This window comes from Coregonus clupeaformis, chromosome 13, assembly GCF_020615455.1.
Source record: "Coregonus clupeaformis isolate EN_2021a chromosome 13, ASM2061545v1, whole genome shotgun sequence".
NCBI classification, from domain to species: domain Eukaryota; kingdom Metazoa; phylum Chordata; class Actinopteri; order Salmoniformes; family Salmonidae; genus Coregonus; species Coregonus clupeaformis.
Window position 1 is genome coordinate 957,329 of NC_059204.1, and position 12,768 is coordinate 970,096.

Below are 12,768 nucleotides of genomic sequence, written 5' to 3' on the forward strand. Positions count from 1 at the left end.
CAAAGAGAAACGACTGTCCATCATTACTTTAAGACATGAAGGTCAGTCAATCTGGAAAATGTCAAGAACTTTGAAAGTTTCTTCAAGTCCAGTCGCAAAAACCACCAAGCGCTATGATGAAACTGGCTCTCATGAGGACCGCCACAGGAAAGGAAGACAGAGAGTTACTTCTGCTGCAGAGGATAAGTTCATTAGAGTTACCAGCCTCAGAAATTGCAGCCCAAATAAATGCTTCAAGGAGTTCAAGTAACAGACACATCTCAACATCAACTGTTCAGAGGAGACCTCGTGAATCAGGCCTTCATGGTCGAATTGCTGCAAAGAAACCACTACTAAAGGACACCAATAATAAGAAGAGACTTGCTTCTGTCAAGAAACACGAGAAATGGACATTAGACCGGTGGAAATATGTCCTTTGGTCTGATGAGTCCAATTTTGAGATGTTGGTTCCAACCGCCATCTACTTTGATTTGTTAAACTTTTTTTTGGTTACTACATGATTCCATATGTGTTATTTCATAGTTTTGATGTCTTCACTATTATTCTACAATGTAGAAAATAGTTTTAAAAAATATTCAATGAGTAGGTGTGTCCAAACGTTTGACTGGTACTGTGTATATATTTTCCTTTATTTTCCCCTAACCCTATAATCCCGCCCCTAATTGGAGTAAACTAATTGACACCAACTCTTCTGCCCCGTGTACAGTAGCACGTGTTAAATTGCGGTGTGCCGCTTCATTCGCCCAGAGTGGCTGCTTGTGGGCGTGCCGGCAGCATATAGCAGCACGTTCGACTGTGCGTCAAGAATTCAGCATAGCAAGTTTGTATGAAGGTCTGGTTATTCACAGGTAAATAGTAATATGCTCTAAACCGATCTGGTAACAACCAAACTTTGCTGCCCTGTTTCCAATCGTCCACATGGCTGGGAGAACCTATTCAAGAAAGTAAATACATTTCGAAACTAACATAGCTTGCTAGTTATCTAGCCAACTTTACATACTGTATAGATAGCTAGCTAAGTGAATTACAATTATTAGATAGCTAGCTATCTTGATATATTTATCACTGTAAAAAACAAACTCCAAATGCATTTGTAGCTAGCTAGCTAACAGCCATTGCATTTGTAGGTAGCTAGCTCTAGCTAACAGCCATTACATTTGTAGCTAGCTAGCTAACAGCCATTACATTTGTAGGTAGCTAGCTAACAGCCATGGAGGAGGGTGAAAGGATAGCAGCCCCAACTGTCAAAGTGAGAGAGTAGCCTGTTCTGGAGAGGGCAGGTTCTGTTGTGTTCCGGTCCCGAGAGGTGAGGAGTGAGAGAGCAGGCTGTTCTGGATAGGACAGGTTCTGTTGTGTTCCGGTCCCTAGAGGTGAGGAGTGAGAGAGTAGGCTGTTCTGGATAGGACAGGTTCTGTTGTGTTCCGGTCCCTAGGGGTGAGGAGTGAGAGAGCAGGCTGTTCTGGATAGGACAGGTTCTGTTGTGTTCCGGTCCCTAGGGGTGAGGAGTGAGAGAGTAGGCTGTTCTGGATAGGACAGGTTCTGTTGTGTTCCGGTCCCTAGAGGTGAGGAGTGAGAGAGCAGGCTGTTCTGGATAGGACAGGTTCTGTTGTGTAGTTCCAGTCCCTAAAAGTGAGGACAGAGATAATAGTAACATAATATTCAGTGCTGTCTAATTTGAGTATAGTGAAGTCTGTTTCTTGTGATGTTTTCTGTCCTCAGATACAGAGAGCAGTGAAAGCCTGTCTGCAGATGAAGAGGTCCCAATGAAGAGCGGTGGTTCTCAGTCCTGGTCCTGGGCGGTGGTTCCCAGTCCTGGTCCTGGGCGGTGGTTCCCAGTCCTGGTCCTGGGCGGTGGTTCCCAGTCCTGGTCCTGGGCGGTGGTTCCCAGTCCTGGTCCTGGGCGGTGGTTCTCAGTCCTGGTCCTGGGCGGTGGTTCTCAGTCCTGGTCCTGGGCGGTGGTTCCCAGTCCTGGTCCTGGGCGGTGGTTCCCAGTCCTGGTCCTGGGCGGTGGTTCTCAGTCCTGGTCCTGGGCGGTGGTTCTCAGTCCTGGTCCTGGGCGGTGGTTCTCAGTCCTGGTCCTGGGCGGTGGTTCTCAGTCCTGGTCCCGGGGACCCAATGGGGTGCACGTTTTAGTTCTTGCCTTAACACTACACAGCTGATTCAAAGGATCAACTCATCATCAAGCTTCAAGTGGTATTTATGTATTAATTTGTGATGCTATCCTTGATATGATCCTGCTATTGTCACATGCTGCACATGCATCTATCTAACCAATGTTATCATGATTTGCTATAAGAGATATTATACTTTAGTAATCCACAATGACCTGGTGATGTAAAAGTCTAATAATGACATTATCTTCCATATTCCTACAGATACCTTGGAACTGGAGATTCCTTCAAAACGATTGGCTACAGTTACCGTGTAGGGCACTGCAAGGTTGGGTGACCAGGGCCATCTGGGACTGCCTCCTGGGGGTATTCAGGCCTGTGAAGGCTTCCTGTGTCCTGCATAACTTCATGAGGATGGACATGAGGACCAGGAGGGGGTCTGCAGCTCACCACCGTGTGCCAGAGGAGAGGTCTGCTGCTCTGCAGGATGTTTCAAGGATGGGGGCCGACAACTCCATAGACTCCACTATGCACAACCAAAGGCTCTGTTAAGATCCATCCACATGGCAATATGAGTATTCTTCCATTTACTAGATATGTCAACTGCAGGTATTACATTCCCAGTTTCTCTCCTTTTGATTTCTACTTCTCAGGTGAGGGTGCTGTTCAGGTGAGGGTGCTGTTCAGGTGAGGGTGCTGTTCAGGTGAGGGTGCTGTTCAGGTGAGGGTGCTGTTCAGGTGAGGGTGCTGTTTAGGTGAGGGTGCTGTTTAGGTGAGGGTGCTGTTTAGGTGAGGGTGCTGTTTAGGTGAGGGTGCTGTTTAGGTAAAGGTGCTGTTTAGGGTGAACGCACCAATTTGTGAGTCGCTCTGGCTAAGAGCGTCTGCTAAATGACGTTAATGTGCCCTTGAGCAAGGCACTTAACCCTAATTGCTCCTGTAAGTCGCTCTGGATAAGAGCGTCTGCTAAATGACTAAAATGTAATGTAAAATGTAAAGGTGCTGTTTAGGTAAAGGTGCTGTTTAGGTAAAGGTGCTGTTCAAGTGAGGGTGCTGTTCAGGTAAAGGTGCTGTTCAGGTGAGGGTGCTGTCTGTACAAAAACAAAACAGGCTCTTTAAAGAGTCGCCCATATTGAAAACATTTAGAACAATTAGACACCCTATAACCCACACCTACACACTGGTGTATCAATCTGATTGATGGATTGTGTTGTGCAGTAAGCAGGCTCAGGTGTATAACTGTGGCTCCTTCCACCTTCAGAGAACAGGCCAGAGGACCAACCATGGAGAATAGTAACACACTCCATTATTTAGATTTATCTAACTACGTTCTCCGTGGTTCTCCGTGGCTAAGATGCAATAGATAGTACAGAATACAGTATATACAGTTGAAGTCAGAAGTTTACATACACCTTAGCCAAGTACATTTAAACTCAGTTTTTCACAATTCCTGACATTTAATCCTAGTAAAAATTCCCTGTCTTAGGTCAGTTAGGATCACCACTTTATTTTAAGAATGTGAAATGTCAGAATAATAGTAGAGAGAATGATTTATTCAGCTTTTATTTATTTCATCACATTCCCAGTGGGTCAGACGTTTACATACACTCAATTAGTATTTGGTAGCATTGCCTTTAAATTGTTTAACTTGGGTCAAACGTTTTGGGTAGCCTTCCACAAGCTTCCCACAATAAGTTGGGTGAATTTTGGCCCATTCCTCCTGACAGAGCTGGTGTAACTGAGCCAGGTTTGTAGGCCTCCTTGCTCGCACACGCTTTTTCAGTTCTGCCCACAAATTTTCTATAGGCTTGAGGTCAGGGCTTTGTGATGGCCACTCCAATACCTTGACTTTGTTGTCCTTAAGCCATTTTGCCACAACTTTGGGAGTATGCTTGGGGTCATTGTCCATTTGGAAGACCCATTTGCGACCAAGCTTTAACTTCCTGACTGATGTTGCTTCAATATATCCACATAATTTTCCTTCCTCATGATGCCATCTATTTTGTGAGGTGCACCAGTCCCTCCTGCAGCAAAGCACCCCCACAGCATGATGCTGCCACCCCCGTGCTTCACGGTTGGGATGGTGTTCTTCGTTTTGAAAGCGCCCCCCTTTTTCCTCCAAACACAACGATGGTCATTATGGCCAAACAGTTATATTTTTGTTTCATCAGACCAGAGGATATTTCTCCAAAAAGTAAGATCTTTGTCCGCATGTGCAGTTGCAAACCGTAGTCTGGCTTTTTTATGGCGGTTTTGGAGCAGTGGCTTCTTCCTTGCTGAGCGGCCTTTCAGGTTATGTCGATATAGGACTTGTTTTACTGTGGATATAGATACTTTTGTACCTGTTTCCTCCAGCATCTTCACAAGGTCCTTTGCTGTTGTTCTGGGATTGATTTGCACTTTTCACACCAAAGTACGTTCATCTCTAGGAGACAGAACGCGTCTCCTTCCTGAGCGGAATGACGGCTGCATGGTCCCATGGTGTTTATACTTGCGTACTATTGTTTGTACAGATGAACGTAGTACCTTCAGGTGTTTGGAAATTGCTCCCAAGGATGAACCAGACTTGTGGAGGTCTACAATTTTTTTTCTGAGATCTTGGCTGATTTCTTTTGATTTTCCCATGATGTCAAGCAAAGAGGCACTGAGTTTGAAGGTAGGCCTTGAAATACATCCACAGGTTCACCTCCAATTGACTCAAATTATGTCAATTTGCCTATCAGAAGCTTCTAAAGCCATGACATCATTTTCTGGAATTTTCCAAGCTGTTTAAAGGCACAGTCAACTTAGTGTATGTAAACTTCTGACCCACTGGAATTATGATACAGTGAAATAATCTGTCTGTAAACAATTGTTGGAAAAATTACTTTCATGCACAAGTAGATGTCCTAACCGACTTGCCAAAACTATAGTTTGTTAACAAGACATTTGTGGAGTGGTTGAAAAACAACTTTTAATGACTCCAACCTCAGTGTATATAAACGTCAGACTTCTAGTGTAGCTACGCTGTACTGTTTGTCCTCATGTGTCTGTTAATGTTTTTCAGTATAAAGTACTCTGCAGCCACTTAGTGTGGACACCAGGTGAGGCCACACACACAGATTCCTGTTGAACACTGTCTCTTTAACTACCTTATTTTCTCAATAACAGTCTCTCTCCTTCACTTCATCCCTCTCCCCCCTTCTCCCTAAATCCTCTAGGTTATATCAGCTGTGTTGGTGAACCCCTCCCTCATCTGAACTGGCTACACGGAGGGCACAGCAGGATCAGAGGTGAGAGGTCACTTGGTCGGGTCAACAGGAAGTATTATTAAAGAGATGCTTTACATTGAAATACAGAGAGATGTTGTAGTCCCAGAGTTAATGATACAAGGTCAGTTTTGCATTTCACCTCCTGATGATTATGATGACTGACAGTGTTAGCATGATTAAGCCCTGTGTTTTTTAAAATTCTATCTCTCTCTCCATCTGTCTCTCGTCTGCAGGTATGTTTTGATGTGCGAGAGGATGCCAACCCCCAGTCCCGTCATCACCATCTCACCCGCTCTACGATAACCTTCGGGCCAACTGGGGACCCAAGGCTCACCCGCTCTAAGATAACCTTCGGGCCAACTGGGGACCCAAGGCTCACCCGCTCTAAGATAACCTCCGGGCCAACTGGGGACCCAAGGCTCACCCGCTCTAAGATAACCTTCGGGCCAACTGGGGACCCAAGGCTCACCCGCTCTAAGATAACCTTCGGGCCAACTGGGGACCCAAGGCTGTTAGGAGACACCGCTAGAGACACTATTATGTAACTGTGATGAACTGAGAGAATATTAGGATAGCACTGTAGTTCATTAATCATATGCTGTGTTCCCTAGTAGCACTGTAATTCATTAATCATATGCTGTCTTCCCTAGTAGCACTGTAATTCATTAATCATATGCTGTCTTCCCTAGTAGCACTGTAATTCATTAATCATATGCTGTCTTCCCTAGTAGCACTGTAATTCATTAATCATATGCTGTCTTCCCTAGTAGCACTGTAATTCATTAATCATATGCTGTCTTCCCTAGTAGCACTGTAATTCATTAATCATATGCTGTCTTCCCTAGTAGCACTGTAGTTCATTAATCATATGCTGTCTTCCCTAGTAGCACTGTAATTCATTAATCATATGCTGTCTTCCCTAGTAGCACTGTAATTCATTAATCATATGCTGTCTTCCCTGCTCCTCTGTTCTTCCCTCTTTCCCTTTCTGTCTTTTACACTCTTTCTCACACCTCTCTCCCCACCTCCTCTTTCTCACACCTCTCTCCCCACCTCCTCTTTCTCACACCTCTCTCCCCACCTCCTCTTTCTCACACCTCTCTCCCCACCTCCTCTTTCTCACACCTCTCTCCCCACATCCTCTTTCTCACACCTCTCTCCCCACCTCCTCTTTCTCACACCTCTCTACCCACCTCCTCTTTCTCACACCTCTCTCCCCACCTCCTCTTTCTCACACCTCTCTCCCCACCTCCTCTTTCTCACACCTCTCTCCCCACATCCTCTTTCTCACACCTCTCTCCCCACCTCCTCTTTCTCACACCTCTCTCCCCACATCCTCTTTCTCACACCTCTCTCCCCACCTCCTCTTTCTCACACCTCTCTCCCCACCTCCTCTTTCTCACACCTCTCTCCCCACCTCCTCTTTCTCACACCTCTCTCCCCTCCTCCTCTTTCTCACACCTCTCTCCCCACCTCCTCTTTCTCACACCTCTCTCCCCACATCCTCTTTCTCACACCTCTCTCCCCACATCCTCTTTCTCACACCTCTCTCCCCACCTCCTCTTTCTCACACCTCTCTCCCCACCTCCTCTTTCTCACACCTCTCTCCCCACCTCCTCTTCCTCCCACCTCTCTCCCCACCTCCTCTGTCTTCCTCTGTTTTTATAATGCACACCAGATGTGCATTGAAGTACAGATTGAACTTGTATTTAGAATATAATATTACAATTATAATATAATGCATGTATTATGTATTTATAACACTTGGATAATTAACTTCTTTCAATAAAGCGTTTCACGTTCTCTACTGGTTGAAATTAAGTCAAATTGGATGAAATACTACACCTGTCCTCAGATTAGGGCAGAGGAAGGGAGTTAGATAGTGAGATGAACCGGTTTTAGAGTATTTACATGATGCATAGGAAGTGTAGTGTACTGTTTTTAAATTCTGTTTATATGAAATACAAATCAGCCTTTAACTAGTTAAATCATGTTTTGTAGTCTATTGCATAGTTACAATGTGTAACCATCGATGTCCCAGGACTAGGATTGGTCAACACTGTTGAAGTGTATAATTGTAATACATACATGCAGACTAGCATCATTCAAAGACTGGAGTTTGATACTCCTGGTATTGGATATGACTGAAAAAGACTGTCTCACAGGCATTAATACCTGAACCGCACCTTTATTTGCCAAGGTATAGTACATGATCAGTGAATAAATTCAATGTACAGGCTACAATATGGGATCTCATGCATGGTCATAACTACATGTAGATACGACTTGCAACCTTGGCACAAAGTTATATTATATTCTACTCAATCCATAGGCTTCATTAATGTCATTCAGACTGTTTCGAAGTTGATACAACCGGCTATGATAGCTGAGGTTCATAGCTAGGTTCTGAACTAATATTTATGCCAAACGTTTTAGGGTCCATTCACAGATCAGCTACATAGCTAGCTACACATCCATAGGCATACAGGTATATTTATCCTCCACTACACAATAAGCAAGAAAATAGTTAACTAGCTACGTTACTTCAGCTGCATTGCATAGAAAATATCAGCAAGGCAAGTTTACAAAATTGTACATTCAACATGCAGTAAATGCTTTAGCTTGCTAGATTCTTTACATCCACTGTTTCACAAGACGACAGCCTGGTTAGCTGGTTCTCAGGAGTCCCTAAAACATGAAACAACCAGAATTACAATTTCATACTCATGTCACAACGCCAATAAAGCTAGCTGGCTAAATAGCGATTTTCGTAAATTAACTTTATGACAAAAAAATATGCATAATCGTTTGTCTCTACATTAACTAACATATTCCTCTAAACTGTAAATGTTTTGCATGATTCGTTATGACGTTATAATTACTTAAATGTGCTTCCCTCCCAATATTTCTGTCAGACATCTGCTGAAGAAAGTCTCGTCCAAGTCGTCATGGGAACCAGTCGACGATATGATTGGTCGTCGCCCAGCGGTCATCGCAGGTGATTTGCATCCAAAAAGTCCCCCGCCCTCTCCGCTTCTCACCGCGTTCCTTCCATTGAAAATGAATGGGAAGCGGTGTTTCACCGCGCGGCACCGGGGCGTCAGACGAGAGAGCTCTGAAATCGAAGTAGAATGGCGGAGTTAATATGACGTACGGGGTCCGGTGTGGCTCAGTTGGTAGAGCATGGCGCTTGCAACGCCAGGGTTGTGGGTTCGAGTCCCACGGGGGGCCAGCATGAAAACATGAATGCACTCACTAACTGTAACTGGATAAGAGCGTCTGCTAAATTACATACATAAATGTATAGACGGATCCGCTGTTTGCGCACAGAGCGGCTGTCTTTATCACCAAGGAAACGCTTGACAATAAAGGAGCCTGCAGGAGTTCTGTCCTCGAGTCAAGCTCAGCTGTCAGCAGGTAAGAAGTATTTAGATATTTACCTCAGGCCATTACCAACTAAATACATCACGTTATACCGTTTATCCCAGTCAAAAGGGACCTTTATACATTCCGGGGTGGAAATGAGTAGAACTGTTTGGAAAATATGTTCCAGTTTCTACCGGGGCCTGCGCCATGGTTCCTGTATGTGTCCTCTTCTCCTTGCCATTGAGATGTGAATTATAGCAGCACTTAAAGGAATACGTACAAAGGTTATTGGATAGTAGGATAGATAGTGAATTATTAGGTGAAGTTGAAGGACAAGGAGTCAGCTAACTGTATCCATGTTATGGTAGGAGAGGTCTGACTGTTATCCAGGTTATATTTCTCTACAATGTAGGCCTGTTCTATTCAACATAATAATACACTGCTCAGATATTCAGATGCTCAGCTCTTGCTGTCGCTCTCAATTCAATTAAAATGTTCTTTATTGGCATGGGAAACATATATATATATATATATTTACACTTTTACAGTAGCGGTGCATGGGTAACATCACTGGGGAAGCCAAGCCAGAAAAAAATAAACATATTACAACCTACAGTATGTGTCGTTGATAATTGCGTTGTTTGGTCTATAAGTCCTGTTAGTTCATATGCCTTGCCACCGTGATATATAGGCCTAAGGCCTAGACAATAAGAAGACACAGTGACCGAATAAATTCAACCACACCTTTGTTTCATCACAAAACCGGAGAGCAACCTCTGTCCGGTGAAGTCCACAAAACATATTACATGTAACAAACAGTTACATGACCTACAGCACGGTCAAGCAAGTTAATGTTTCTGACGTTTTCGGACCACAAAACAACTATTGATTTAGAGCCACATAGAATTACCGCAAGTCAAAAAAAAAACAGGAGCTGCCTCCACTATTCCAGCACCATTTCAACTTCAACATTTTAACATCATCAAATCACCTCTGCTTGTAATAGAGTGACAAGTAGAAAAAACTGGTTACTAAGTGACCGGTCAGGAGTAGGACTAGGTTACTAAGTGACCGGTCAGGAGTAGGACTAGGTTACTAAGTGACCGGTCAGGAGTAGGACTAGGTTACTAAGTGACCGGTCAGGACTAGGACTAGGTTACTAAGTGACCGGTCAGGAGTAGGACTAGGTTACTAAGTGACCGGTCAGGAGTAGGACTAGGTTACTAAGCGACCGGTCAGGAGTAGGACTAGGTTACTAAGTGACCGGTCGGGAGTAGGACTAGGTTACTAAGTAACCGGTCAGGAGTAGGACTAGGTTACTAAGTGACCGGTCAGGAGTAGGGCTAGGTTACTAAGTGACCAGTCAGGAGTAGGACTAGGTTACTAAGTGACCGGTCGGGAGTAGGACTAGGTTACTAAGTGACCGGTCAGGAGTAGGACTAGGTTACTAAGTGACCGGTCAGGAGTAGGACTAGGTTACTAAGTGACCGGTCGGGAGTAGGACTAGGTTACTAAGTGACCGGTCAGGAGTAGGACTAGGTTACTAAGTGACCGGTCAGGAGTAGGTTACTAAGTGACCGGTCAGGAGTAGGACTAGGTTACTAAGTGACCGGTCAGGAGTAGGACTAGGTTACTAAGTGACCGGTCAGGACTAGGTTACTAAGTGACCAGTCAGGAGTAGGACTAGGTTACTAAGTGACCGGTCAGGAGTAGGACTAGGTTACTAAGTGACCAGTCAGGAGTAGGACTAGGTTACTAAGTGACCAGTCAGGAGTAGGACTAGGTTACTAAGTGACCGGTCAGGAGTAGGACTAGGTTACTAAGTGACCAGTCAGGAGTAGGACTAGGTTACTAAGTGACCGGTCGGGAGTAGGACTAGGTTACTAAGTGACCGGTCAGGAGTAGGACTAGGTTACTAAGGGACCAGTCAGGAGTAGGACTAGGTTACTAAGTGACCGGTCAGGAGTAGGACTAGGTTACTAAGTGACCAGTCAGGAGTAGGACTAGGTTACTAAGTGACCAGTCAGGAGTAGGACTAGGTTACTAAGGGACCAGTCAGGAGTAGGACTAGGTTACTAAGCGACCGGTCAGGAGTAGGACTAGGTTACTAAGTGACCGGTCAGGAGTAGGACTAGGTTACTAAGTGACTGGTCGGGAGTAGGACTAGGTTACTAAGTGACCGGTCAGGAGTAGGACTAGGTTACTAAGTGACCAGTCAGGAGTAGGACTAGGTTACTAAGTGACCAGTCAGGAGTAGGACTAGGTTACTAAGGGACCAGTCAGGAGTAGGACTAGGTTACTAAGTGACCGGTCAGGAGTAGGACTAGGTTACTAAGTGACCGGTCAGGACTAGGACTAGGTTACTAAGTGACCAGTCAGGAGTAGGACTAGGTTACTAAGTGACCAGTCAGGAGTAGGACTAGGTTACTAAGTGACCGGTCAGGAGTAGGACTAGGTTACTAAGTGACCGGTCAGGAGTAGGACTAGGTTACTAAGTGACCGGTCGGGAGTAGGACTAGGTTACATAGTGACCGGTCGGGAGTAGGACTAGGTTACTAAGTGACCGGTCGGGAGTAGGACTAGGTTACTAAGTGACCAGTCAGGAGTAGGACTAGGTTACTAAGTGACCAGTCAGGAGTAGGACTAGGTTACTAAGTGACCGGTCAGGACTAGGACTAGGTTACTAAGTGACCGGTCAGGAGTAGGACTAGGTTACTAAGTGACCGGTCAGGAGTAGGACTAGGTTACTAAGCGACCGGTCAGGAGTAGGACTAGGTTACTAAGTGACCGGTCGGGAGTAGGACTAGGTTACTAAGTAACCGGTCAGGAGTAGGACTAGGTTACTAAGTGACCGGTCAGGAGTAGGGCTAGGTTACTAAGTGACCAGTCAGGAGTAGGACTAGGTTACTAAGTGACCGGTCGGGAGTAGGACTAGGTTACTAAGTGACCGGTCAGGAGTAGGACTAGGTTACTAAGTGACCGGTCAGGAGTAGGACTAGGTTACTAAGTGACCGGTCGGGAGTAGGACTAGGTTACTAAGTGACCGGTCAGGAGTAGGACTAGGTTACTAAGTGACCGGTCAGGAGTAGGTTACTAAGTGACCGGTCAGGAGTAGGACTAGGTTACTAAGTGATCGGTCAGGAGTAGGACTAGGTTACTAAGTGACCGGTCAGGAGTAGGTTACTAAGTGACCGGTCAGGAGTAGGACTAGGTTACTAAGTGACCGGTCAGGAGTAGGACTAGGTTACTAAGTGACCGGTCAGGACTAGGTTACTAAGTGACCAGTCAGGAGTAGGACTAGGTTACTAAGTGACCGGTCAGGAGTAGGACTAGGTTACTAAGTGACCAGTCAGGAGTAGGACTAGGTTACTAAGTGACCAGTCAGGAGTAGGACTAGGTTACTAAGTGACCGGTCAGAAGTAGGACTAGGTTACTAAGTGACCAGTCAGGAGTAGGACTAGGTTACTAAGTGACCGGTCGGGAGTAGGACTAGGTTACTAAGTGACCGGTCAGGAGTAGGACTAGGTTACTAAGGGACCAGTCAGGAGTAGGACTAGGTTACTAAGTGACCGGTCAGGAGTAGGACTAGGTTACTAAGTGACCAGTCAGGAGTAGGACTAGGTTACTAAGTGACCAGTCAGGAGTAGGACTAGGTTACTAAGGGACCAGTCAGGAGTAGGACTAGGTTACTAAGCGACCGGTCAGGAGTAGGACTAGGTTACTAAGTGACCGGTCAGGAGTAGGACTAGGTTACTAAGTGACCGGTCAGGAGTAGGACTAGGTTACTAAGTGACCGGTCGGGAGTAGGACTAGGTTACATAGTGACCGGTCGGGAGTAGGACTAGGTTACTAAGTGACCGGTCGGGAGTAGGACTAGGTTACTAAGTGACCAGTCAGGAGTAGGACTAGGTTACTAAGTGACCAGTCAGGAGTAGGACTAGGTTACTAAGTGACCAGTCAGGAGTAGGACTAGGTTACTAAGTGACCGGTCAGGAGTAGGACTAGGTTACATAGTGACTGGTCAGGAGTAGGACTAGGTTACT

The 12,768-nt window shown here is 45.4% G+C and overlaps 1 protein-coding gene and 2 long non-coding RNA genes across 4 annotated transcripts in view; all 3 read left to right on the top strand.

Annotated features, from left to right (window-relative positions):
* Nucleotides 1-784: 784 nt before the first annotated feature.
* LOC123492206 lies at nt 785-2,838 on the top strand. Its single transcript, XR_006661683.1, has 3 exons — nt 785-944; nt 1,720-2,193; nt 2,376-2,838. It is a non-coding gene; the product is annotated as an uncharacterized LOC123492206 (long non-coding RNA).
* A 2,177-nt stretch (nt 2,839-5,015) lies between these two features.
* LOC121580121 lies at nt 5,016-5,710 on the top strand. The gene is made up of 3 exons (XR_006002973.2): nt 5,016-5,191; nt 5,309-5,380; nt 5,593-5,710. It is a non-coding gene; the product is annotated as an uncharacterized LOC121580121 (long non-coding RNA).
* Nucleotides 5,711-8,627: 2,917 nt separating this feature from the next.
* c13h11orf1 (chromosome 13 C11orf1 homolog) overlaps nt 8,628-12,768 on the top strand; it is a 54,682-nt gene continuing 50,541 nt past the window's right edge. For both annotated transcript variants that reach the window (XM_045224536.1, XM_045224537.1), the window contains exon 1: nt 8,628-8,776. The gene's annotated coding sequence lies outside the window, so the exon portion shown is untranslated. The remainder of the gene's footprint in view (nt 8,777-12,768) is intronic.